The 25,459-nt window shown below is 40.8% G+C and overlaps 1 long non-coding RNA gene across 1 annotated transcript; it reads right to left on the bottom strand.

Annotated features, from left to right (window-relative positions):
• Positions 1–9,950: 9,950 nt before the first annotated feature.
• LOC123383883 lies at positions 9,951–21,944 on the bottom strand. The gene is made up of 3 exons (XR_006594224.1): positions 21,831–21,944; positions 11,124–11,260; positions 9,951–10,117 (listed from the first exon to the last, which is right to left on the bottom strand). It is a non-coding gene; the product is annotated as an uncharacterized LOC123383883 (long non-coding RNA).
• Positions 21,945–25,459: the final 3,515 nt, after the last annotated feature.

The raw sequence follows: 25,459 nt of genomic DNA on the forward strand, positions 1-25,459 counted from the left end.
AATTCCCCTCAGAAGAATCTCCAGGAAATAACAACAGCTAATGAACTGATAAAAAGGATTTAAATAATATAACAGAAGGTGAATTTAGAATAATAGTCATAAAATTAATCGCTGGGCTTGAAAACAGTATAGAGGACAGCAGAGAAACTCTTGCTACGCAGATCAAGGGACTAAGGAGCAGCCAGGAGGAGCTGAAAAACACTTTAAACGAAATGCAAAATAAAATGGAAACGACGACAGCTCGGATTGAAGAGGCAGAGGATAGAATAGGTGAACTAGAAGATAAAGTTATGGAAAAAGAGGACACTGAGAAAAAGAGATAAAAAAAAATCCAGGAGTATGAGGGGAAAATAAGAGAACTAAGTGATACACTAAAAAGAAATAATATACACATAATTGGTATCCCAGAGGAGGAAGAGAGAGGGAAAGGTGCTGAAGGGGTACTTGAAGAAATAATAGCTGAGAACTTCCGTGAACTGGGGAAGGAAAAAGGCATTGAAATCCAAGAGGCACAGAGAACTCCCTTCAGACGTAACTTGAATCGATCTTCTGCACGACATATCATAGTGAAATGGGCAAAATACAAGGATAAAGAGAAAATTCTGAAAGCAGCAAGGGATAAACATGCCCTAGCATATAAAGGGAGACCTATAAGACTCGTGACTGATCTCTCTTTTGAAACTTGGCAGACCAGAAAGGATTGGCACGAGATCTTTAATGTGCTGAACAGGAAAAATTAGCAGCCGAGAATCCTTTATCCAGCAAGTCTGTCATTTAGAATAGAAGGAGAGATAAAGGTCTTCCCAAACAAACAAAAACTGAAGGAATTTGTCACCACTAAACCAGCCCTACAAGAGATCCTAAGGGGGATCCTGTGAGACAAAGTACCAGAGACATCACTACAAGCATAAATCATACAGACATCACAATGACTCTAAACCCGTATCTTTCTATAATAACACTGAATGTAAATGGATTAAATGCGCCAACCAAAAGACATAGGGTATCAGAATGGTTAAAAAAACAAGACCCATCTATTTGCTGTCTACAAGAGACTCATTTTAGACGTGAGGACACCTTTAGATTGAAAGTGAGGGGATGGAGAACTATTTATCATGCTACTGGAAGCCAAAAGAAAGCTGGAGTAGCCATACTTATATCAGACAAACTAGACCTTAAATTAAAGGCTGTAACAAGAGATGAAGAAGGGCATTCTATAATAATTACAGGGTCTATCCATCAGGAAGAGCTAACAATTATAAATGTCTATGCGCTGAATACTGGAGCCCCCAAATATATAAAACAATTACTCATAAACATAAGCAACCTTATTGATAAGAATGTGGTCATTGCAGGGGACTTTAACACTCCACTTACAGAAATGGATAGATCATCTGGACACACGGTCAATAAAGAAACAAGGGCCCTGAATGAGACATTGGATCAGATGGACTTGACACATATATTTAGAACTCTGCATCCCAAAGCAACAGAATATACTTTCTTCTCGAGTGCACATGGAACATTCTCCAAGATAGATCATATACTGGGTCACAAAACAGCCCTTCATAAGTTTACAAGAATTGAAATTATACCATGCATACTTTCAGACCACAATGCTATGAAGCTTGAAATCAACCACAGGAAAAAGTCTGGAAAACCTCCAAAAGCATGGAGGTTAAAGAACACCCTACTAATGAATGAGTGGGTCAACCAGGCAATTAGAGAAGAAATTAAAAAAATATATGGAAACAAATGAAAATGAAAATACAACAATCCAAATGCTTTGGGACGCAGCGAAGGCAGTCCTGGGAGGAAAATACATTGCAATCCAGGCCTATCTCAAGAAACAAGAAAAATCCCAAATACAAAATCTAACAGCACACCTAAAGGAACTAGAAGCAGAACAGCAAAGACAGCCTAAACCCAGCAGAAGAAGAGAAATAATAAAGATCAGAGCAGAAATAAACAATATAGAATCTAAAAAAACTGTAGAGCAGATCAACGAAACCAAGAGTTGGTTTTTTGAAAAAATAAACAAAATTGACAAACCTCTAGCCAGGCTTCTCAAAAAGAAAAGGGAGATGACCCAAATAGATAAAGTCATGAATGAAAATGGAATTATTACAACCAATCCCTCAGAGATACAAACAATTATCAGGGAATACTATGAAAAATTATATGCCAACAAATTGGACAACCTGGAAGAAATGGACAAATTCCTGAACACCCACACTCTTCCAAAACTCAATCAGGAGGAAATAGAAAGCTTGAACAGACCCATAACCAGCGAAGAAATTGAATCGGTTATCAAAAATCTCCCAACAAATAAGAGTCCAGGACCAGATGGCTTCCCAGGGGAGTTCTACCAGATGTTTAAAGCAGAGATAATACCTATCCTTCTCAAGCTATTCCAAAAAATAGAAAGGGAAGGAAAACTTCCAGACTCATTCTATGAAGCCAGTATTACTTTGATTCCTAAACCAGACAGAGACCCAGTAAAAAAAGAGAACTACAGGCCAATATCCCTGATGAATATGGATGCAAAAATTCTCACTAAGATACTAGCAAATCGAATTCAACAGCATATAAAAAGAATTATTCACCATGATCAAGTGGGATTCATTCCTGGGATGCAGGGCTGGTTCAACACTCGCAAATCAATCAGCGTGATACATCACATTAATAAAAGAAAAGATAAGAACCATATGTTCCTGTCAATCGATGCAGAAAAGGCCTTTGACAAAATCCAGCACCCTTTCTTAATAAAAACCCTTGAGAAAGTCAGGATAGAAGGAACATACTTAAAGATCATAAAAGCCATTTATGAAAAGCCCACAGCTAACATCATCCTCAATGGGGAAAAACTGAGAGCTTTTTCCCTGAGATCAGGAACATGACAGGGATGCCCACTCTCACCGCTGTTGTTTAACATAGTGTTGGAAGTGCTAGCATCAGCAATCAGACAACGAAAGGAAATCAAAGGCATCGAAATTGGCAAAGATGAAGTCAAGCTTTCGCTTTTTGCAGATGACATGATATTATACATGGAAAATCCGATAGACTCCACCAAAAGTCTGCTAGAACTGATACAGGAATTCAGCAAAGTTGCAGGATACAAAATCAGTGTACAGAAATCAGTTGCATTCTTATACACTAACAATGAAGCAACAGAAAGACAAATAAAGAAACTGATCCCATTCACAATTGCACCAAGAAGCATAAAATACCTAGGGATAAATCTAACCAAAGATGTAAAAGATCTGTATGCTGAAAACTATAGAAAGCTTATGAAGGTAATTGAAGAAGATATAAAGAAATGGAAAGACATTCCCTGCTCATGGATTGGAAGAATAAATATTGTCAAAATGTCAATACTACCCAAAGCTATCTACACATTCAATGCAATCCCAATCAAAACTGCACCAGCATTCTTCTCGAAACTAGAACAAGCAATTCTAAAATTCATATGGAACCACAAAAGGCCCCGAATAGCCAAAGGAATTTGGAAGAAGAAGACCAAAGCAGGAGGCATCACAATCCCAGACTTTAGCCTCTACTACAAAGCTGTCATCATCAAGACAGCATGGTATTGGCACAAAAACAGACACATAGACCAATGGAATAGAATAGAAACCCCAGAACTAGACCCACAAACGTATGGCCAACTCATCTTTGACAAAGCAGGAAAGAACATCCAATGGAAAAAAGACAGCCTCTTTAACAAATGGTGCTGGGAGAACTGGACAGCAACATGCAGAAGGTTGAAACTAGACCACTTTCTCACACCAATCACAAAAATAAACTCAAAATGAATAAAGGACCTGAATGTGAGGCAGGAAACCATCAAAACCCTAGAGGAGAAAGCAGGAAAAGACCTCTCTGACCTCAGCCATAGCAATCTCTTACTCGACACATCCCCAAAGGCAAGGGAATTAAAAGCAAAAATGAATTACTGGGACCTTACGAAGATAAAAAGCTTCTGCACAGCAAAGGAAACAACCAACAAAACGAAAAGGCAACCAACGGAATGGGAAAAGATATTTGCAAATGACATATCGGACAAAGGTCTAGTATCCAAAATCTATAAAGAGCTCACCAAACTCCACACACGAAAAACAAATAACCCAGTGAAGAAATGGGCAGAAAACAGGAATAGACACTTTTCTAAGGAAGACATCCGGATGGCCAACAGGCACATGAAAAGATGCTCAACGTTGCTCCTTATCAGGGAAATACAAATCAAAACCACACTCAGATATCACCTCACGCCAGTCAGAGTGGCCAAAATGAACAAATCAGGAGAGTATAGATGCTGGTGAGGATGTGGAGAAACGGGAACCCTCTTGCACTGTTGGTGGGAATGCAAATTGGTGCAGCCTCTCTGGAAAGCAGTGTGGAGGTTCCTCAGAAAATTAAAAATAGACCTACCCTATGACCCAGCAATAGCACTGCTAGGAATTTACCCAAGGGATACAGGAGCACTGATGCATAGGGGCACTTGTACCCCAATGTTCATAGCAGCACTCTCAACAATAGCCAAATTATGGAAAGAGCCTAAATGTCCATCAACTGATGAATGGATAAAGAAATTGTGGTTTATATACACAATGGAATACTACATGGCAATGAGAAAGAACGAAATATGGCCTTTTGTAGCAACGTGGATGGAACTGGAGAGTGTGATGCTAAGTGAAATAAGCCATACAGAGAAAGACAGATACCATATGGTTTCACTCTTATGTGGATCCTGAGAAACTTAACCAAAACCCATAGAGGAGGGGAAGGAAAAAAAAAAAAGAGGTTAGAGTGGGAGAGAGCCAAAGCATAAGAGACTGTTAAAAACTGAGAACAAACTGAGGGTTGATGGGGGGTGGGAGGGAGAGGAGGGTGGGTGATGGGTATTGAGGTGGGCACTTTTGGGATGAGCACTGGGTGTTGTATGGAAACCAATTTGACAATAAATTTCATATATTGAAAAATAAAAAAGCTTCATACTGGAAGAACACAACTTAGGGAGTCAAGAACAAACTACACTGGTAGGGTTCCTTGAAATGGGTCCTCAGATCATCTTACTCAAACCCTGTATCATCCTCTGAGAGCCCACCCAACACTGTCCCTCCCTCATAAATGAGAAAAATGAAATAAAGATTTAAGTCAAGACTACATAGCTCCTACTGGTAAGTACTAGAGCCAAGATACCTATCTGGAGACTCTATACCCTATGTTTTCCCATGATGCCACACTGCCACAATATTGTAGGAGGACATCCCTTTCATCTGGGACTACTGCTGTGTATCTTATTTTACAACATGAACTGAAACAGAAGGTAAGCAAGGCCCACATGTTCCTGCATATAAAAGTGGCCTAGAACTTTCTCACCCAACACAGCACGGATGTTGGGTGGCTACTAAGTGTTTGTGGAATCAACAAACCCAATCCCATAAAGCCTTCAGGTTGTCATTGGGTTTCATCAAGTTCATGGCTACTCCTCCTATATGGCTGGATTTCTAGTCCTGGGTCTGTTGGCTGTTTATTCTCCACTGGTATACTGTAGAGGTGGGTTGGGTGATGGGTGAAGAGTTGTTTCCCTCATAATCCCACCTTCCCTTCTTTAAAGTTGTCTCCTCAAAGCAATGCTTGGGCATTAGTGCAATCATTTGACCCAAGTCATTTAACCTCTCTTCAATTTAGTTTCCTTAGCTCTAAAAGGACAGTGGAATAGCGGACTTCCAGGGACACCTTTACACATGGCTTCAAAAGATTGAGGAACCTGACCTAAAGCATCTGAAGAACAGTTTATGTGACATCACTTAAGTTTTGCGTTCCAAAACCTAAGCATTTTCATGTGAGAATCATCATTTTTGGTATCTCCTCCTGATCAATGACTAGTTGTCCCTCATTTTTGATTGTCTGAATTCTAATAATAGCTAAATTTTTATTCAGTATTCTCTACCTGCCAGTTATATTATTTTTCACTATAGTCATTTAAGCAGTGCTCATCACCATTCTAGGGGATTTGTGCTTATCATGCTTGTTTTATTGATAAGGAAGAAATTGCAAAGATATGTTAAATAACGTGCCCAAGGCCACAGAGATAGATAGTAAGCAGTGAAGCCAGGATTAAAAAAAAAAAAAACAAAAACCCTGAAGTATGGTTACAGAGTCTGTGCTCTGAAACTGCTATCCTTTTTGCCTCAGAAAGGATCAATCTGATTACTAGGTGCCTGTTTAGACTTTCAAAGTTAAAAAGGAGATAACTCTAGCGCTCTTTTTAAAGACAGCACACTGAATGACCCCAAATTCACTTATTTTACAGTGTCCCTCATATAGACTTAGAGTGACATGCCATTCAATTTAGATCATGAACACTGGTAGAGAACTTGTCCTTATAAAGGGATATGCAGGAGAAAAACCAGCCTGCGTGGGGAAGAAGTTGTATTTGACAAAACTCCCTTCCACATCCAGATCTGCTCTTTCTCCCAGAAAAGGAAGTAATGTATAGTATTGCACCTGTCATCAGTAGCTTTGGCAGCCTTCCTGGAAGCATGCAGACTGAGCTCAGTTGGTCATTTCCTCCTTAGCTTCCCTTCCCAGATGCAGTGGTGTTCTTTAAGACAGCAAGGTACCAAGGGGCGCCTGGGTGGCGCAGTCGGTTGAGCGTCCGACTTCAGCCAGGTCACGATCTCGCGGTCTGTGAGTTCGAGCCCCGAGTCAGGCTCTGGGCTGATGGCTCAGAGCCTGGAGCCTGCTTCCGATTCTGTGTCTCCCTCTCTCTCTGCCCCTCCCCCATTCATGCTCTCTCTCTCTCTCTCTCTGTCCCAAAAATAAATAAAAGTTGAAAAAAAAATTAAAAAAAAAAAAGACAGCAAGGTACCATCAGTCGGTGATCTTCCAGATGCTTCAATAATTAGGAGGCTTCACAACTAAAACATAAAACCCCACTGAAGAAAGCTAGTCAAGTAGCTGGCCAAACTGACTGTTTCCTCTGCTGCTGGTCATATAGCCCAGAGACTGTCTACTTTTTTCAAAGAAGTGAAGAAGCCAGGGCTCGTGTATGAGACGATCTGAAAGAATTATTTGTGTATTCCACATGCATTCTTTGCTATGAATGCTTTCTGAGATACAATTAAGTCTCTGGAGGGAGTCCTGGATCAGATCATGTTTTCAGTGTTCTCCCAAGTAATTACTCCCCACGTAGTAGAAATAAGTTTCAAGATCAAATGCTTCAAGTATTTGTGAAGAGAATCTAATGAGCACAGATAACTACGTGTACTCTTTACTCAGAATTCTCTAGCCCAGAAGAAGCTGGACCCACAAGCAAACTATTCATATAAACTGCTATGTGGTCCCCAAGGACTGATTTGTCAGATTAGCTGTATCTGAAAGTAATACATTTTGTAAACAATTTTGTTATCTTTCTGCTTCTACTCACAGTATTAGGGACGGATTAAAACACTACAAGGTGCCTCTCTACCTAAAACATATAATCAACAACAGCAGAAAGATATTCACAGAACCTTACCTGAGCCCATATAAAACAGGGGCTCTCTTCCCATTTTTCATCCTGTTTTAAAGTCAGCAGAGCCATGTATCTTCTTCTATTACATATTCTTTTGCTCAGATTTGGAAGCACAGGAAAGAAATATCCAAGAACAACTCACAGTGAATCAGTATCATATTGATTTTGCCAAAAGATTCCCCCCCTACAATTCTGACTTCCTTATTAATTATACTTATTATGCTTATTAATTATACAATAAAAATTTAAAAGCATACATTTTATTTCTTTCTTGGGAAGATCCAATATTCCAAAAACAGAACAATTCTTAATAGGTGAGTGGGATAAGGAGAATGAACATATTTCAAGTAGGGAAGAAGGAAGTGTTCTAAGTTAGCAAACAATAATTGTAACCATACAGCAATAAGCATAAGAGCAACAGATAAAAGATTATTTGGGGATAAGTACACAGCAATAATAACCACCCAGGGTGTTTTTTTTATTTTTGAGAGAGAGACAGACAGACAGCGAGCATGTGCTAGCATGAGCAGGGGAGCGGCAGAGAGAGAAAGAATCCCAAGCAGGCTCAGAGTTGACAGCTCAGAACCCAATGTGGGACGTGAACACATGAATTGTGAGATCATGACCTGAGTGGAAACCAAGAATTGGATGCTTAACTGACAGAGCCACCCACATGCCCCACCACCTGGGATGCTCTTATAGGTGATACACATCTCCAGGCTCTCTCTGGAGATATTGATTTAGAAGGTCTGGGCATCTGATACACAAAACAAAAAACAGAATACCAAAACACACTCCTGAGAAGTCTTATTCACCCTTATATTGGTCAATTACTGCTCTAGGTCCCCGGGGTAGGACCCTTCTTAGTTTGAAAGATAATGATAACTGCTAGCTCAGCCTCTCACACAGCCTGAGAAGCAGCCCACAGACCAGCATCAGCTGTTTGGACCTGGATTGAGAGAGTATTCAAGTCCTTATACAGGCTTTCCCTTTGCCTTCATATGACACATTCTTGTTACATTTACTTGGAATTGTCTTGTCATTTCAAGAAGTAGAATGGGTAATGGTCTTCAAATGATTTATCTCTATATTACCTATAATAGTGAATAGCACTACCTTTCCACTGGTCACTCAATTCTCCCTGCACTAAACTCCTAATCCTCTGTCTCATCACTAAGTCCTGTTGCTTTAACCTCTCCACAGCTCTCAATTGTCTCCTTAGTCCTAACAGCTGTGCCTTTCTTCAGGTTCTAATGGCTTCCTGTCTGGATTACCACAGGTATATCCTCAAATGGTCTTCCTACCTCCTGGTTTACTCCCCTGTAGTCCATTCTCCATCAATTTCATCAGTCCCCTTTCCCCAATATAGCTCTTATAACTCCTCATGTCCCCAGAATCACATCCAAGTTTAGCACACAAAGTTTTAATGGGTCTCAAGTGTTTAATTTAAAACCCAGGAGATTTTAACAAGGAGAAATGCAGGCTGGATTCGAATAGATTTTGGCACACCAGGTGCCCTAGCTCCCAATGCTTATTGCCCTATCAGGGCTGATACAACCTCCATTTTTTGAGAAGCTAAATTTATAGGTGATCTCCAAAATTTTTAATTAAATATGAATACAAGTCTTTCCAAGCCTGTACCCCTTTTCCAAGCCTGTGGATTCAACTCTGTCCAACATTCATCAGTTTATACCTGGTTTTAGACACTGACTTCATCTGAATATGGCTAATGTCCAGAAGAAATTTCGCAACATTTTAAAAAACATTATACAGTTGAAACTTGAACATGGGAGTTATAGGCACTAACCCCTATAATGTCAAAAATCTGTAACTTGACTCTCCAAAAACTATGAATAGCCTAATGTTAACTGTAAGCCTTACTGGTAACAACACACATTTTGTATGTTGTACAATATACTGTACCCTTATAAAAAGGTAAGCTAAAGAAATTAAGAAAATCATAAGGAACAGGAAATACATTTACAGGACTGTATAGAATAAAAAAAGAAGAAGGAAAAGAAAGAAAACACATGTAAGAGGACCAGCACGGTTCATTTTTTATTTTAAGCATTTGTTTTTGAGGGAGGGCAAGCAGGTGAGGGGCAGAGAGAGGGAGATGAAATCCAAAAAGCTCTGCACTCTCTGCACAGAGCCCGATGCAGGGTTCAGTCTCACAAACCGTGAGACCATGAACTGAGGCAAAATTAAGAGCTGGACATTTAACCCACTGAACCACCCAGGTGCCCCAGACCAGCACAGTTCAAACCCATGTTTGTTCAAGGGTCTACTACTAATAAATACTGCTAAGATCTAAATCTAAACTTTCTGGCTAAAGGCAGAAATTTAAGTGAAACTTTGCCATCCTATTTTCTTGTTCAGAAGCTGTTTTTCTCCCCATTACATAAAATTCACCTTGATTAAAAAATCATTCCCTTTAGTAGAGTCCTCTTTATTTCTTGTTCAACAGTTTCCTGTAGTAAGGAAGTAATACATCCTCTCTTCCAAGAAAGCAAATCACTTTCACATAACTGATGAGCCAGAAGTGTCCAGGAAGAACTTAAGATCACAGGGTCAGCAGACTACTTGAGAAGAAAGCTGGAAGAAGAATCTGGAGGCAGTGATCATGTAGGTGAGCAGAGGTACCCCTACTTAATTCCCATCAGTAATGCCTGGCAGGACAAGTCAAAATTTACTGCTCCATGCAAAGCCTCTTAAACAAGCTTTAAACCTATTACCCACCCCTCTACCATCCAAACCTTATTTTATAGATCATGGACCTAAAAAAAATTGAAATTGCTGTGTTCTTACTCTTTCTTGATCATGTGCCCCCTTAAAAAATCTGAGGATATCTGGGCTTTTCCCTAAATAGGCAAATTACACAAAATCTTGTTTGTTTATCAGTTTCAGTATGTCCATAGTTTTAACCCTCTAAACTATCCTTACTTATAGAATACTTTTACCAAGTGATTCCCTAAGAGAAAAAAACCCAATAAACAAACAGCCAAGCTTGTTTTAATCTCCTTTACTTAGACCAGCACCTAAATCCATTAAGCACCACTGACGTTTGTATCATGACTTTGCGTATCCGATTTATGATGTTCCCAGAAACAAAGACCTCTTGTCTGTAGGTTTTTGTCTAAGTTGTACTGATATTTAGATGCTTCCAGCACATGTTTCCAGAGAGGAAACTTGATGTATTTCATCAGATGGCTCCCATCATTCTTCCAGTGAAGATGGTGGGAAGGTTGGGGGGGCGGGGGGCGGGGAGAATGATAGACCTGAAAGATTCTCAGACTTTCGTCACTTTGAGCTGGGGTTTTGCAGCAGAGTCTGAAGCTCAGTGGTAGAGATTCAGAAAACTTCTATCAGTTCATCCAAAGGATACCAGATCCTAAGAAATTAATCAGATATTCCCAAGACAGGGGCTGGATCGCACAGTGGAGATCACGACCCGAGTTGAAATCAAGAGTCAGATGTTTAACTGACTGAGCCACCCAAGCGTCCCTCAAGTACACTTTAAAACATTATTATGAACAATGTTCACTCCAACAAGGCACAGACCATATAATTCCACTTACACAAAATTCAAGATAGTGGTTACCTTTGGGTGGGATAGTCACTGGTGGGGGGTGGTACTTCTCAGGTGCTGGTCATCTGCTTTTTCATTGGGGTCCTCATTACATAGGTACGTTCATTTGTGACAATTCCTCAAGTTGCAAACTTAAGATTTGTACATCCCTGTTAGACAAAATAGTAACACTTATGAGACAATATGAACATTGATATTGGAGGATATTAAGGAATTGCTGAGGGTTTTGTTAATACTGGATTTTTGTAAAAAAAAAAAAAGTCCAACATTTAAAAAAATACATATGGAAATATTTATGAATGAAATGTGATGCTTAAGATTTGCTTTAAAAAGTGAGGGAGGGGGCGCCTGGGTGGTTCAGTCAGTTAAGCCTCTGACTCTTGGTTTTGGCCCAAGTCATAGTCTCACAGTTCTGTTCGTGGGTTCCAGCTCCAGGCTGACAGCACAGCCTGCTTGGGATCCTCTCTTCCTCTCTCTGCCACTCTCCTACTTGCATGCTCTCAAAATAAGTAAATGAACTTTTTTAAAAAGTGAGGGAGGAGGGTGGGGAGGTAGAGTTTAGATATTGGACATGTGTCGGTAATTGTTGAAGCCAGGTGGTTACACAGAAATGCATTATTCTGTCATATGTATTTGAACATTTTCTCACAAAACTGTAGAATGCCTTTGGTCACCTCTCTTTGCCCAATTCCCTCTCTCGGCACAGCCTTGGGGCTTTCCCTGCTCAGCATTTTCCTACCTTATAGACTAGACCACTTCATTTCCCTTTTGCAGTGTAGCTCACTTGGGCTCTTAATCTGAGCACCAACTCCTCCTACAGGCCCCCGTGAGGGCTCAGCCTCCACCTCCAACAGGAGTTTATAAGATCAAAATAGGTGGGTCTTTTCAGCAAAGGAGGGTCCTATTCTAACTGCCAAGAAAAAAGTATTCCCCTATTATTCATTTACTCATTCATTCCTTTGTTCATTCTTCTCTTTCTCTCCCTCTCTGCAAAATAGGCATATATAGGTAGGATTTGTAAGATAGTCTCTTGACTAGTGAGGTTTTTGAGAAGTATTGTTAACAGCATCAGGAGCATAGCTGTTAAACTTTCTCCAATGTGGGCTACTTCTCCTGGCCACTAATCTAAACCATTTCAGGTAGATCTCCACAAGTTTTTAGGTCAGAAAATGATCTCTGAAATTGTTCCCAGTTCTGAGAGTGCATCTTTTTGGAGTCTTCAATCTCTTCCATACTGACTATAATTATTGAAATTTCCTGAGAAATTATGGATTTGTGGAAGGAGAAGAAAGAAAAATCACTTAAGTGTCTATGGACTAACTGGGAATTTCTGTCAAGACCTTGTCACATAAGAGGAACAAGCAGGTTTAAGTCCAAATGGAATGGAGGCAAAACATTCATCCAAATGAGATTCTATTTGTTTTCCAGGAATGGAGGTAGTTCAGGATAATTTACTTGAGTTGGTCTCAAAGCATACAAATTGATTTTGATTTAGGAATTAATGAACAGATGTGATTTAGGGAAAGTTAAAACATTTTATCAACTTTTATGAAACTCTGGACTCTGGTTGTGTGAACTTACAGTACAACGCACTCTATCACTTCTCAGCTTAGGATTTTCTCCCCAGTGTCATTCTGACAGCCACTCATGCAGCAAGGAGACTTCTGTTCTAGTCCAGTCCATGTGAGGTCCCTAGCCAACCTCAGCCATACATATTTCTGTTTCTCCCACCCTCCAGATTATCTCTATTTATGGAGACTCTCAGCCTTCCTGAGCTAACATCGACACAGCCATCTGTTCCCATTGCCCTGAGGTCTTCCTCCTGGTAAGACTGTATCCCTCACTTCTCCCCCTTCCACTGAAGAAGTTACCATAAAACTTTCCTAATGTTCAAACAAGGCACTAGTTTAGGTGATTGCAGAGATCTTTGGAGAAATTCATTCTCCTTTAGAAAATCTATATAGAAGGGACACTTGGGTAAGTCAAGTTGGTTGAGCGTCTTGACTCTTGATTTCAGCTCAGGTCATGATTTCATGGTTCCTGAATCTGAGTCCTGCATCAGGCTCTGCAAGGACTGCATGGAGCCTGCTTGGGATTCTTGCTCTCCCTCTCTCCACCCTCTCCTGCTCATGTACTTTCTTTCTCTCTCAAAGTAAACATTTTTTTTAACAAAGAATCTATATAGGAATAATTGTGAAGCAAGAAAATTCTCCAGGGAATTCAGGATAGGAACAGATAAAGGACATGGACATGCCTCAGGTTCTTGAAAGTTCTTACATGTTTGTACTATTCATAGTTACGCTTTCACACAAAGGCACTGGTATCTGGGAATAATCCAACTGTCTTAGACAAATTTATAGCAGTACAGATTTGAAAGACATCTGACCCCACATTCATGTCACTGAGTCAATAGACTCCCACCTGAAGGTGAGGGAGCTTTAATCTGGTAGTCATCAGCAGCTATGCTTTGGGACAATGAGTTTCTACACGTAGGCAAGATGACGACAGACTTAGAACAACACTTTTAATGGACCTGGGGCAAGAGTAAGGGCTTGGTGCATACCACAAAATGCGTGTGATTATCTCTCACAGTTCTGTGTAGCTCCTAATGAGATATGTGTACATGCTTGTTTCATGTGACAAGCAGTATAGGTATAGTGTTCAAAGCATGGGTTCTGGTCAGATTGCCAGAGTCTACTAACTCATAACAGTGCCAGTGGCATGGATTTCTGCAAGCATTCAATGAGTTAGTACATATAAAACTCTTATAACAGGGCCTCCTGCCTCATAATCAGCATGCAGTAAATGTCTGCTATTTGAATTGAGGGTGTAAATACCCAAGAAAAAAAAATGATCCTGGCATACTGCTTAAAAGTTATTTAAAGGAAGATTCCGGCAAAGCATGGTAGAGTCAGACCTTCAAGTTGTGGTTCAGAAGGCATTTTAATGGAGCACGAAGACAAAGTCGTAAATGTCAGGAAAAGAGTTGCTTGAATAGCAAGAGCACTGGACTTGGAGCAAAGAGGTCTGAGTTGAAGTTGTAGGTCACTGCCACTCTGTCTCCTGAAATCAAGCAACTCATCCCTTTGGGCTTGTAAGGAGAATGGATATTTATGGCTGCTTTTAGCTTAAAACTAGGATTATTTCAAGTAGTGCTTATATTACTGTTAGAGTAAGCTGCTAGTTAGGTTTTAACAAGATGCCTGGAGGTCAGCAAAGAGGGAGTCTGGGCCAGTTATCAGAGAAGTTAGCAACCTGTCCTGGCAGCATTCCACAAATAGAGCCACAAGAAGTCAGATCAAACCAGACAGGCCCAAGACTAAGAAGGCCCAAGACCCTGACCAAGTAAGGGAGAAAAGGCATGTACTCTGCTCCCCCCCAAATCCCCTCCCCAAATAATATTCCACCTCATAGTTAATGATGATCATTAAAAATAAACCCAAACCCACGGCAGGCAGCTCTCCCTTGAGCTCACCCATTCTCACATAGTAAGAATGGACACTGGGGGCACCTGGATGGCTGTCTGTTGAGTGCCCAACTTCGGCTCAAGTCATGATCTCATATTGTGTGGGTTAAAGCCCCACATCGGGCTCTGTGCTGACAGCTCACAGCCTGGAGCCTGCTTCAGATACTGTGTCTCCCTCTCTCTCTCTGCACCCCCCCCCCCACACACACTTGTGTTCTGTCTAAAATAACATCAAAAACATTTTTTTTCAAAAAGAATGGACACAGTACATGGTCTTTGATGAACTCTTCACTTGCACTGGTCAACCACTGTCTGGTCCAATCTTGAGTTCTTTTCTTGCAAAGAGATGAAGAGTCTTCTACGACTCCTTTGGGATGGGCTGGGTCAAGGCCTCAGGGTCCTTGATCTCCCCAATCTACTCCGTAACAAAATATGCATATTAGGATTTATAATAAGAAAGTATTGCTTTCGGCTTCTATGCCTCCATTCTCCTTTTAAGTCATTCAGACTCATTTAGCCATTCTTATGGCCATAGACCTAAATCAAAACTTTAAGAACTCCCCAAAACACAAACTGACACTAAGACAGAATGTAACAAATATTTCTCTGAAGATACTAGATCTTTTTCTTCCATCTTTAAAAAAATTTTTTTTAATGTTTATTTATTTTTGAGAGAGGGAGAGAGACAGAGTGTGAGCAGGGGAGGAACAGAGAGAGGGAGACACAGAATCTGAAGCAGGCTCCAGGCTCTTGAGCTGTCAGCACAGAGCCTGATGCAGGGCTCGAAACCACGAACTATAAGATTATGACCTGAGCCAAAGTCAGATGCTTAACCGACTGAGCCACCCAGGCGCCTCTCATCTTCTTGAATAATGTTTATAGTGTCCTGAGTGGGGATCCCCCAAAAATAATTTATAGAGACCTGGCCACACTGTTGTCAAGTTTCCCTTGGTCCAGACTGCACACATTTCCAGACACCTTGTCAGGGTTTTGGCTGTAGGCTGTGGCCATGCAACAGAAGCACACGGACCTCTGTGAGGACTAAAGCCATGGACTCTGGCTTCCTGAGCACCAGATTGTCACCTGCTAAACTAAACCCCAACCATTAAGAGGAATTAAATTACTTAATCCAACAGCAGGGATGGCAGACCTAAGAAAATATTTAAGCTGATGAGCAAGGTTTCATACAAAATATGCCTTCAAGAACAACTCTTAAAGGGCATTTGTAACCGTCTTTCTTAAATCCTTAAAAAAACCCAAAAAAATACAAAAACAAAAACAAACCCACCCTGACATACATTGATATTTTCTCCAGCTAATTCCCTTCAAGAGGCAGTGCTCATTATCAATTCAAAATTTAAACTGATGCACTCACCAGGAAGGACAATTGAAACACCACAGAAATTATCATGCAAATTCAATCTCAAACTCTGCAGTTATAAAAAAATAAAGGTTCAGTTGTATGTAACCATCTTGGCATTTCCACACAAGGCACAAATTGATAGAATAACAGGGCTGACTTATGAAAAAATCAGTCAAGGTGATATTTTTCAAGTGCCATAAATGAGTACTGAAATTTTTAAAAGCTGACAATACTCAAAAGGCAAAACCTGAGGTATGCATGGCATGTATTCTTTAGATTTTCACACATTTCAGGGAAAATAACTTAGGAAACCCCAACCTCTCCATTCACAAAAGTGACCTTCCTGGCAAGGAAAACCCAAACCATTTCAACATAATCTAGGTAGTATTTACACAGCACAAGACATTATAAAGGCATGAAAGATGAGTAAGGCAAAGACTCTGCCATTGTTTCAATGACTACAAGGAGGAGGAAAAAGTAGGCAATTGAAATACAAAATAGAACATGATAAACATCATAAGGGTACAAATGCCTGGCAGTGGTTGAGTTAGGAAAAAGATTAGATTTGGGGAGGAAAAGAAAGATTGTGTGGGAAAAGGTGTGGTTTCAACTCAGTTTTGAGAGAGAGGTAGGTTAGGACAGTAAACAACTAAAAGAGATGGTTTCAGTGACTGGCAAAAGTGAAAGCTGGGGGGTATAGGAATATCATCCCACTTGACTCTGGGATAGAAACAAGATGACTGAATGGGGATTGGAGGTGCTCTGCAGAGAGCACTGGCTCATAGAGCCTGAAGTTTATTTATTCTGCAGACACTGTTCCTCCAGGACTTTTTATGTCAGTTAGGAACTGAACCATCTCTAATGAAAGCAACCCAGGTTGAACACTGGAAGGACCAGAAGAAACTGAAGATGTGAGGAGCAAGGGGATTGGTGGTGACTGATAACAGAAGAGTAGGGAGGTGGTGGGATCCATGGACTACAACAGGGATTCCTGTAAGGAAGACAATCACCGTTTTCTCAGAGCAGGTGTTGGCAAGCTTATTCCTGTCCAAGGCCAGATGAAAAACATTTTAGACTTTGTAAGTCACACAGTCCCTGTCCCAACTATTGAACTCAACCATGGTATCAAAAAACAGACAATACGTAAATGAACGAACATGACTGTCCCAATAAAACTATTTACAAAAAAACAAGGGGAGGGGAGGCAGGACAGATTTGTTTGACCCATGAAAATAGGCAATGAAGCACAGGACTACTATAGTATTATTTGATAGAGATAAAAGAAATTGGGGCGCCTGGGTGGCACAGTCGGTTAAGCGTCCGACTTCAGCCATGTCACGATCTCGCGGTCCGTGAGTTCGAGCCCCGCGTCAGGCTCTGGGCTGATGACTCGGAGCCTGGAGCCTGTTTCCGATTCTGTGTCTCCCTCTCTCTCTGCCCCTCCCCCGTTCATGCTCTGTCTCTCTCTGTCCCAAAAATAAATAAACGTTGAAAAAAAAAATTAAAAAAAAAAGAAATTAATGGCTTTCTTTGACATATCAGTCAAGTGGGAGATTGGGGTTTCAGTTAAGAAATGCAGATGGGGGACAGAAGAAAATAGATCTTAAAACCATCATCATGGGACCAGCTAGTGATCAGACACTCAGAAAAGCAGTTTGAATTTTTAGATGGAGCCAGTCAATACTTCTGGAACCAGAGTAAGTCTATTTAAAAAAAAAAAATCTGGGACTTGGCTAGTTCTCAGATGTTTTATATATGTTGCAGAACCTAAATGCAAGGATTAAGCCATTATTTCAGTATACTGAGCGTTTGCTATCATGATGTCCAAAAAGAAGGATTTCTTCTTGTTTCTATTTCTAAATCCCACTCTACAACCCACATCCACACAAAGCCAAACTGTGTTTATGAGAGAAGCCATCAAGCACTGACAGGGACCCAAAGAGAAAATGAGGAGGTAATGAATAAATGAATGAATAGATCTCAGCCATCAAGTTACCAGCAAGAAGAGCCAAGGTAATGAAAGAACTTGAGTTCTCACTGTCTTTCTATAGTCTTGGATGCAGAGACAGGGCACTGTCTTTCTATAGTCTCAGACGCAGGGCAGAGGAAACATAGGATGCTATTTCCCCAATAGGAACCCCGCAAAGTTTCAGAAGGTATCTGACACAGAGTGTTCCAAGAACATGATGAAATTGAGAAGGGTGAACAGCAGGCTTTCATTTCAAAAAATGGCTTCTTTTTAAAAAGGACTTGGGCTCTTCCTATTTCCTCTAAGGACCTAAAGCTAGGTCTGGGCTTCCCACCTACTGTGAAGGAGTGTGGCACGTGCCAGTCAAACACAGCCTATGATGGGGAAGATTGGCAGGCCCCTAGATACACTCCCATTTCCTTTAATGATACCCTGGAGGAATGGACACAGCTTTCAGGCATTTTGTGATCAGGGAAGCAGTTAAAAGTATCACACTGAGCCTGAGAATCACCACAGCTGGAAAGATAAGAATAGTTGCCACCTATTTGAACTTGCTAATTTGCCTAAAACTGACAGAGCAAGACTTGTCAACGAGGCTTATTTGGCACTGTCAGTCTCTCCCTAAGAGGATTTCCGTCATTCCACCTTTTGTCCCTGTTGATTAAGAGCAGTGTAGAGCACAGCTCTTAGACATTTGTCACCTCAAATCCTCCGTTCCATGGAGTAATAATTCACATCTTGACTCCACGGTAACAAAATAGGGTTTGCACTCTGTGCGGTAACAGCAGTTGCAGGCATCAGGTCGGGTTTCCAAGTTGCCTCTGGACTGAAGATGTGGAAAATCCAAGCTTGAGACCCTAGAATGGTTCAATGCACATTTTATCTTTCCCACTGCCATCAGGGGGGTACCTCAAGCTTAAGGCCTGGGAATGCCCATCACAAGGGAAGACAGGGAACCGTGATCAAGTCAGCCTAGGACAGCAAAGGATCAGAAGCTTACACATTGGGGCTGGAGAGATTTTTCAGATTAAATGCATAAGGTTTGCAGCAAACACTTCCTGCCTCTCCTTCTAGATGTTATTCCTGGCCTCATTTCTATTATTTGCTTATTGTTGCCATGCATAAAATGAAGCAACACTTATTATTTGTTCAGTGTTATGACTATGGAACGCTTATTAGGAGTTGGAAACACTCTGATGAACCCTAAGGGAACAATTGCCCCAGTTTTACAGAGGTGAGAATTCGAACTTAGGGAAGTCGGGGAACTTTCCCAAGATCACACAGCTGTGGTAGATTGGAATTCAAGCCCAGGTGTGTCTGGCCCCCAGCCCCTGCGCTCTTATCTAGACAAGGGCCAATGGACCCTGAGGAGGCTGCCCAAAGACTTTGGATTTTGCTCCCAGGAAGAGAAGCCACAGCAAGTGCACCCAGAGAGACCCAGCTGGGCACCCTGGCATCATCACAGTAGAGAAGGCAGGTATCGTGAAAATGTGTTGCAACGTTCCTAATTCAAGAAGTACTAGTTTTCTCTTGATTAAAGAACAGTTTGCATCTGTACAGCGTATACTGGGAAAAGCACTTGTAGTTTGCCAGTGGTTTTCAAATCCAAAAATCTCACTTGCTCTGTATAGCAACCTGAGGAAGAGAGCAAGTACCATCTTCATTTTTCAGATGAATCCCCACCCCCCTCACACTTGCACATGAAGTTTCTAAAAGGCTAGGAAACACACCTAATGTGACATGGCTAATAAATGCCAAGACCTGGATTAGGAACCTCTTTCTGGCTCTGAGCCCAAATCTCTATTACCAGGATGCTTCTCTTCTAGGTGTTGCTTACTTAATAGATCTGCAAAGAAACTTCTCAGTTCTCTTTTCTGGCTCCTGAGGGGTAGCATTTACCAGTGTCCTACTCCTATGCCCAGGGCAGTTAGTGCAACTTTAAAAAATAAGTATGAAACTTTTCTTCACTAGTAAGCACAGCTGGATTTCACTGCTAACATTTAACAAAAGTGGTAAATGGGTACTGTGCAAAATCAGTAACTCTAGTGCTATAATAAATAAAAACAGCAGCATAAGAAAAATAAAAAGAGGAAGAAATGAAAAGGGTTAGCCAGAGTCCCCAAATGGGAGTAAAAGGATATTTGTATTAACTAGGGTCAGAGAAAACCAACAGAGGGCCAGAAAGCACAAATGAGATTGACAGACATACACACAGTGGTACAGAAATTTATAAGGATAAAAAAAACAGAAGGAAAAAATAAACACATAGCAAAGATTGAATCTGGATCATTAATCATAGCAACAACATCTAAGAGAATAAGTCTCTAAATGCATACCAATTACAGAACCCTGGCATTCCCCTGGTTTTGGAATTGGGGGCGCAAAGAAAAGCAGCAAAGTTGAGCAGCGAGGGGCAAAAGGAACGGAGAATTGAACTCTGGAGTCTCCGGAGAAGACCACGTATTCAGTAGGAGGGAGCAACTTTCCTGAAAGAGAAGGCCTATTTCTCCATTGCTTCCTGTATTGTTATTTTTAAATAAACTTGGCATGAAGGGCCGGGGGAGGACTTTTGACAATCCTAGCTGTCAGTCCCTCTGTCGACAGTTGCTATTTTTTCCTATTGCTATTTCATTCCTTCCCCGCGTCTCCCTTTATCTGGTAGGTAAATGAGCTGAGTGCTTCCGCCCCTGCAGTGTGGCTGCCCCCTCCTCACACCTGAGCTGCTGCTCCTGGGAGGCCACCGTTGCAGCTCGGGTGGAGAAAACCAAGTCCTCCTTATAGAGGCCAAAGTCAGAGTTTCATGTGCCGTGAGCCATGGCTGGCTGCAGTTAAAAGTAATATGGTGTTGGAATGCAGATAATTATTGCAGAAATCGGCAACAACAACCCTAGAATCAAAATGGGTGGGAGCTCTTCTTGGCTGGTTTTTGAAAGAGACATCTAGCACCCTGCCTTGTGGGCTTAATTTTTTTTTTTTTTTAACAGAGGATCTAGATCAGTGTAATAAGGAACAGTGACATACTGGGTTCTACCCTATCATTACTAAAGTCACTAAATTTCAAAACATGTTAGTAAGGATCTAAAATGAAATGATACTGTGCATACAAAAGAACTTATGGACCTGTCAAAGGCTTTCAATGATCTATCCTCTCCAAAACGCAATGTATTTTGAAGGGTGAGAAGCCCACGTTTTGGGGTGTGTGTGTGTGTGTGTGTGTGTGTGTGTATGACTGTGTTTTTCTCACTTAACCTGTAATTCCCTTTTTAAAACCCTCTTCCCACACTACACAATCTATGTGAAGAAAATCTATGGGTGCTATTTCCTGTTAGGTTTTTGAGTAGACACCTCTGGAAGATGCTTCAAATCAAGACATCAATAGCTTCATGGTAGTTAAACACGGTGACTTCAGGCAAGTTAAGCTTGCTTTTATAGGTATTCATCCTGACCCCCCTCACAAGCCAAAACCAAAGACAAATGCAGGTCTTTGCTGTGAATCCTCCAACACTGATCAAATGGATAAGCCCTCCCACACTCCTCTGAGTTAATTATGACAGATAAAAACTGCAAGCGAAAACATCCAACCATGGACTTCCTTCCCCTCTTTGTGGTTGAAGGACATGCACTCTCCAGTTGCGAAACTTCACAGCAAACTTCAGATTTCCTATGGGATTTTGACTTATATTTTATTTATTGCATTCTTGAAGACTTACAGTAGAGCTGCACTTCATTTGGAAGTTCCCATTCGTCTGTTGTAATGAAGCCTTTCAAAAACTAAACCAAATGCTACCAACAGCATTTACTGATTACCAAAAACGTGCACAAGATAATAAAACAAAAGCAATGGAAATTATGCTAAAATGGTTACACATCAGTTATTATAACATCAACTCCAAGTATCATAATAAGACAAAAATATCTTACGTTGCTTGCCAGCTCGCAAAGCTCGATGAGGGAAAACTTGTGACTGAATTCGGAGACTGCTTTATGCAGAAGTGGGCTTGGTCAAATGTCTCCCACCCGAGTCAGGACTTCTAGAGGTGGGGTGGGCGTTCTAACAAGCCCTCCAGATGAATGTGATAATTGCACAAATTTGAAACTACTGGTAAAACAGCGATGGATTGAAACTAAAGTAGAAACATCTGTCACAAAAAAAGCGTACCATTCAATGACTTGCAAAACAACACCATATTTTTTCAATGAAATTTTTAATTTTAGAACACTTTCATATTTACATGGTGCAAAGATGGTACAAAGTTCCCATATACCCCATCAACACCCCTATTGTTAAGATCTTGCATTAGTATAGTACCATTGTCACAATTAATAAACCTACATTTATACTTTATTAATGAATCACAACCTATACTTTGTCCAGATTTCCTTAGATTTTGCCTTGTCATTTATCTGTTTTATGATTCCAACCTGGATACCACATTACATTTATTCATCAGGTCTCTTTAAGCTTCTCTTGGTGGTGATAATTTCTCAAACTTTCCTTGTTTTTGATGGACTTGTTTTGAGGGGTACTGGTTGGGTATTTGTAGAATTCCCCTCAATTAAGATTTGTCTGATGTTTTACTCATAATTAGGCTAGGGTTACACATTTGGGTGAGGGAGACCACAGAGGTAAAGTGACATTCTCATCGTATCATATCAAAGGTTAAACTATTGACATGACTTATAATTGATGATGCTGACTTTGATCACCTGGCTGAGGTAGTGTTGGCCAGTTTTCTCCACCATAAAGTTATGCTTTTTGCCGCATTTCATTTTCTTTGGAAGTAAATAACTATGGGAGTTATTCAGAAGGGTGGGGAATGCCCCACTTCTCGAAGGTGGAATATCTACATAAATGAGCATCAGAATTTTGCACCTGAAAAAAAGTAAAACTAATTTTGATATTTGAGATGTTTTTATAAAGAATTAGAAGCATAAACTAAGTGAATAATCAACATTAAAAAGAAATCATAATGACTCAGGAGATGTGGCTGCCAAAGAAGTAAAAATGTGGCTGCACCATGGTGGACTGATGCAGAAAAATCACAACGTAGTCCTCAGCAGGTAGCATTAGGAATGGCAGCTACAGGGGCACCTGGGTGGCTCAGTCGGTTAAGCGTCCGACTTCAGCTCAGGTCACGATCTCGTGGTCCGTGGGTTCGTGCCCCGCGTCAGGCTCTGGGCTGATGGCTCAGAGCCTGGAGCCTGCTTCCAATTCTGTGTGTCTCCCTCTCTCTCTGCCCCTCCCCCATTCATGCTCTGTCTCTCTCTGTTCCAAAAGTAAATAAACATTAAAAAAAAAAAAAAAGGAATGGCAGCTACAAATGTCACCGCTGTGACTTCAATGTCTTTTAAATCCAGGCTATATTTCTAGTCTATAATATTCCTGCCCTCTACCACAGGTAATTCTCTACCTTAGCTGCTCAGTGATTACCTGGGGAGATTTGTGGGTAAGGCTTTGGCATTGGCATTTAAAAAGCAACCCAGGTGATCCAAGTGTGCAACCAAGGTTGGAAAACCGCTGCTCTCAGCATGGTCATTATCCTCAGGTGATAGCTTTTAACTAACGAACAGAGTGGGGAACCAGGGAATGTGAGAAGAGGGCAGAGCATGAGTTTTCATAGCATTTGCATGTACTTCTAAGATAGCACAGTGGTGATGGGAATTAACTCCACCAAACTATGAAATTCTCAGGAAAGAGACCACATGGAGGAGGGCGAATGAGAAAAAGCAAATGGTGTTCAAAGATACATAAGGCATGGCTCTACCCTCAAAGGTCTCACCAAATATAATTAATCATGAGAAATGGAGCAGGGGTGCCAATGGTGGTAGCAGCTGGTGTGGAGTAGTAGTAATACTCATAGTAGCTAATGTTTACAGAGTTTTTGCTTTAGACTGGGTCTAAATTCTGTTCTCTTTGCAACCAAGTGAAGTAGGTACTATTATTATCTCCATTTTATAGATGAGGTCATTCGCCCAAGGTCTTATAGATAAGAATTGGCCAAATATGGGTTTCAAAACCTGGCAATCCACCTTCAGAGACTTGTTCCATATCATTTTCTCCTCCTTCTCTTCACTGCATTCCACATCTGTGAGGACACAAGGGAAGAAGCAATTCAGTCCAGGAATGTTAAAGGAAGGTTCTCAAAAGATGGGTTATAGAAACTGACTTGTTCCATATCATTTTCTCCTCCTTCTCTTCACTGCATTCCACATCTGTGAGGACACAAGGGAAGAAGCAATTCAGTCCAGGAATGTTAAAGGAAGGTTCTCAAAAGATGGGTTATAGAAACTAAGTAGAAGAGAGGAAGTTTGATCTGGAGATGCTATGAAGCACAGTTTGGCTGGGGGCAGATGAAACAAAGACCCCTTAATTCAGTTGTTCATTGCCAGGATCCAGGCCTGAGGTAGGAGAGTTGGAAGCAGGCTGGAATAGTAGTTGGAAATCTTCACAAATTTAAGACAGACGTATAGGATGAGGAAGAAACCAATCCCTGGCACCATGTGTTGGATATCTAGATCATCTTGTCCCCACTTTTCTTTGTGCTGCTCTTTGCATAAGGGGGTCTGTCTGGCCAACGTGGAATACATCAATGGATCTCCCTTGGCCCTAGTTTCTGAAGGGTTCAGCACATTGTGGATCTTGAGCAAGAAATCAGAGGGAGCAAGACGCATGATGTCACGGTATTCTTTTCTCTAACCCCCTTCTGAAGTTTGCCTAGGTCTGGCTGTCTTCTCAAATAAAGGAAACTCCTCTCTGGTGGCCTTCCCTACATGACTATGGTCTTCTAGTTCCTTCCAAGTTTCTTCCAGTTTCCTAGGCCTTTGGTTGGTGGTGGAGCTCTACTGTCTCTAGCCGAGTTCCTTGCCCATACCTTGAAAATGGTTTTTGTGTAAATAAACCCTCCTCTGATTTTCCTAATTCAATTGTGGCGTCTGCTTCCTGTTGAGATCCTGATGAACACACAGTACTAAGTGCAAATTCTCTTCCATTTTGCCTCTTCCATTAGTCAGCAGTGGTGCCTAGACATGCTCTTCCACAACCCATGTGGAAACATACTTAATGATCACATGTATCAGTGATACTGACCTGTGATTTCCATGTTTTTTGTGATAAAAGGGCATAACCAAGTAAGTTAAAAGTAACTCCCTTTGCAATCTCCTCATTCCAGTTCTGATTCCTGCTTACCTAGAAGTAAATAGTAATAATATAAAGCCAATCACTGTAAATAGGCAATATTCTGTTCTGTTGCTTAAATGCATTTTCTCTCTTTTTGAGATAATGATTTAATGTTGTACTTTAGTGTTCTCTGCCATTCATCAACATCCTTTTCTGGTTTTATACTTTTTGGTAAGTCTTGTGCCAAATCCTTAGAGTATAGAAATGTTTAGCTCATATGATTAAAAATACCATTAGTTTAATAAATAATAAAATTAAAATACTAAAAAAAAACCCACCCTAACATTTATTGAATGTGATATTCTGGGAACCAGGATTTCACGATCTTTTAAATCCTTACATGAGACTATGGTGTAGATAATAACATTATCCT

Source organism: Felis catus, chromosome A2, assembly GCF_018350175.1.
Source record: "Felis catus isolate Fca126 chromosome A2, F.catus_Fca126_mat1.0, whole genome shotgun sequence".
Lineage (NCBI taxonomy): Eukaryota > Metazoa > Chordata > Mammalia > Carnivora > Felidae > Felis > Felis catus.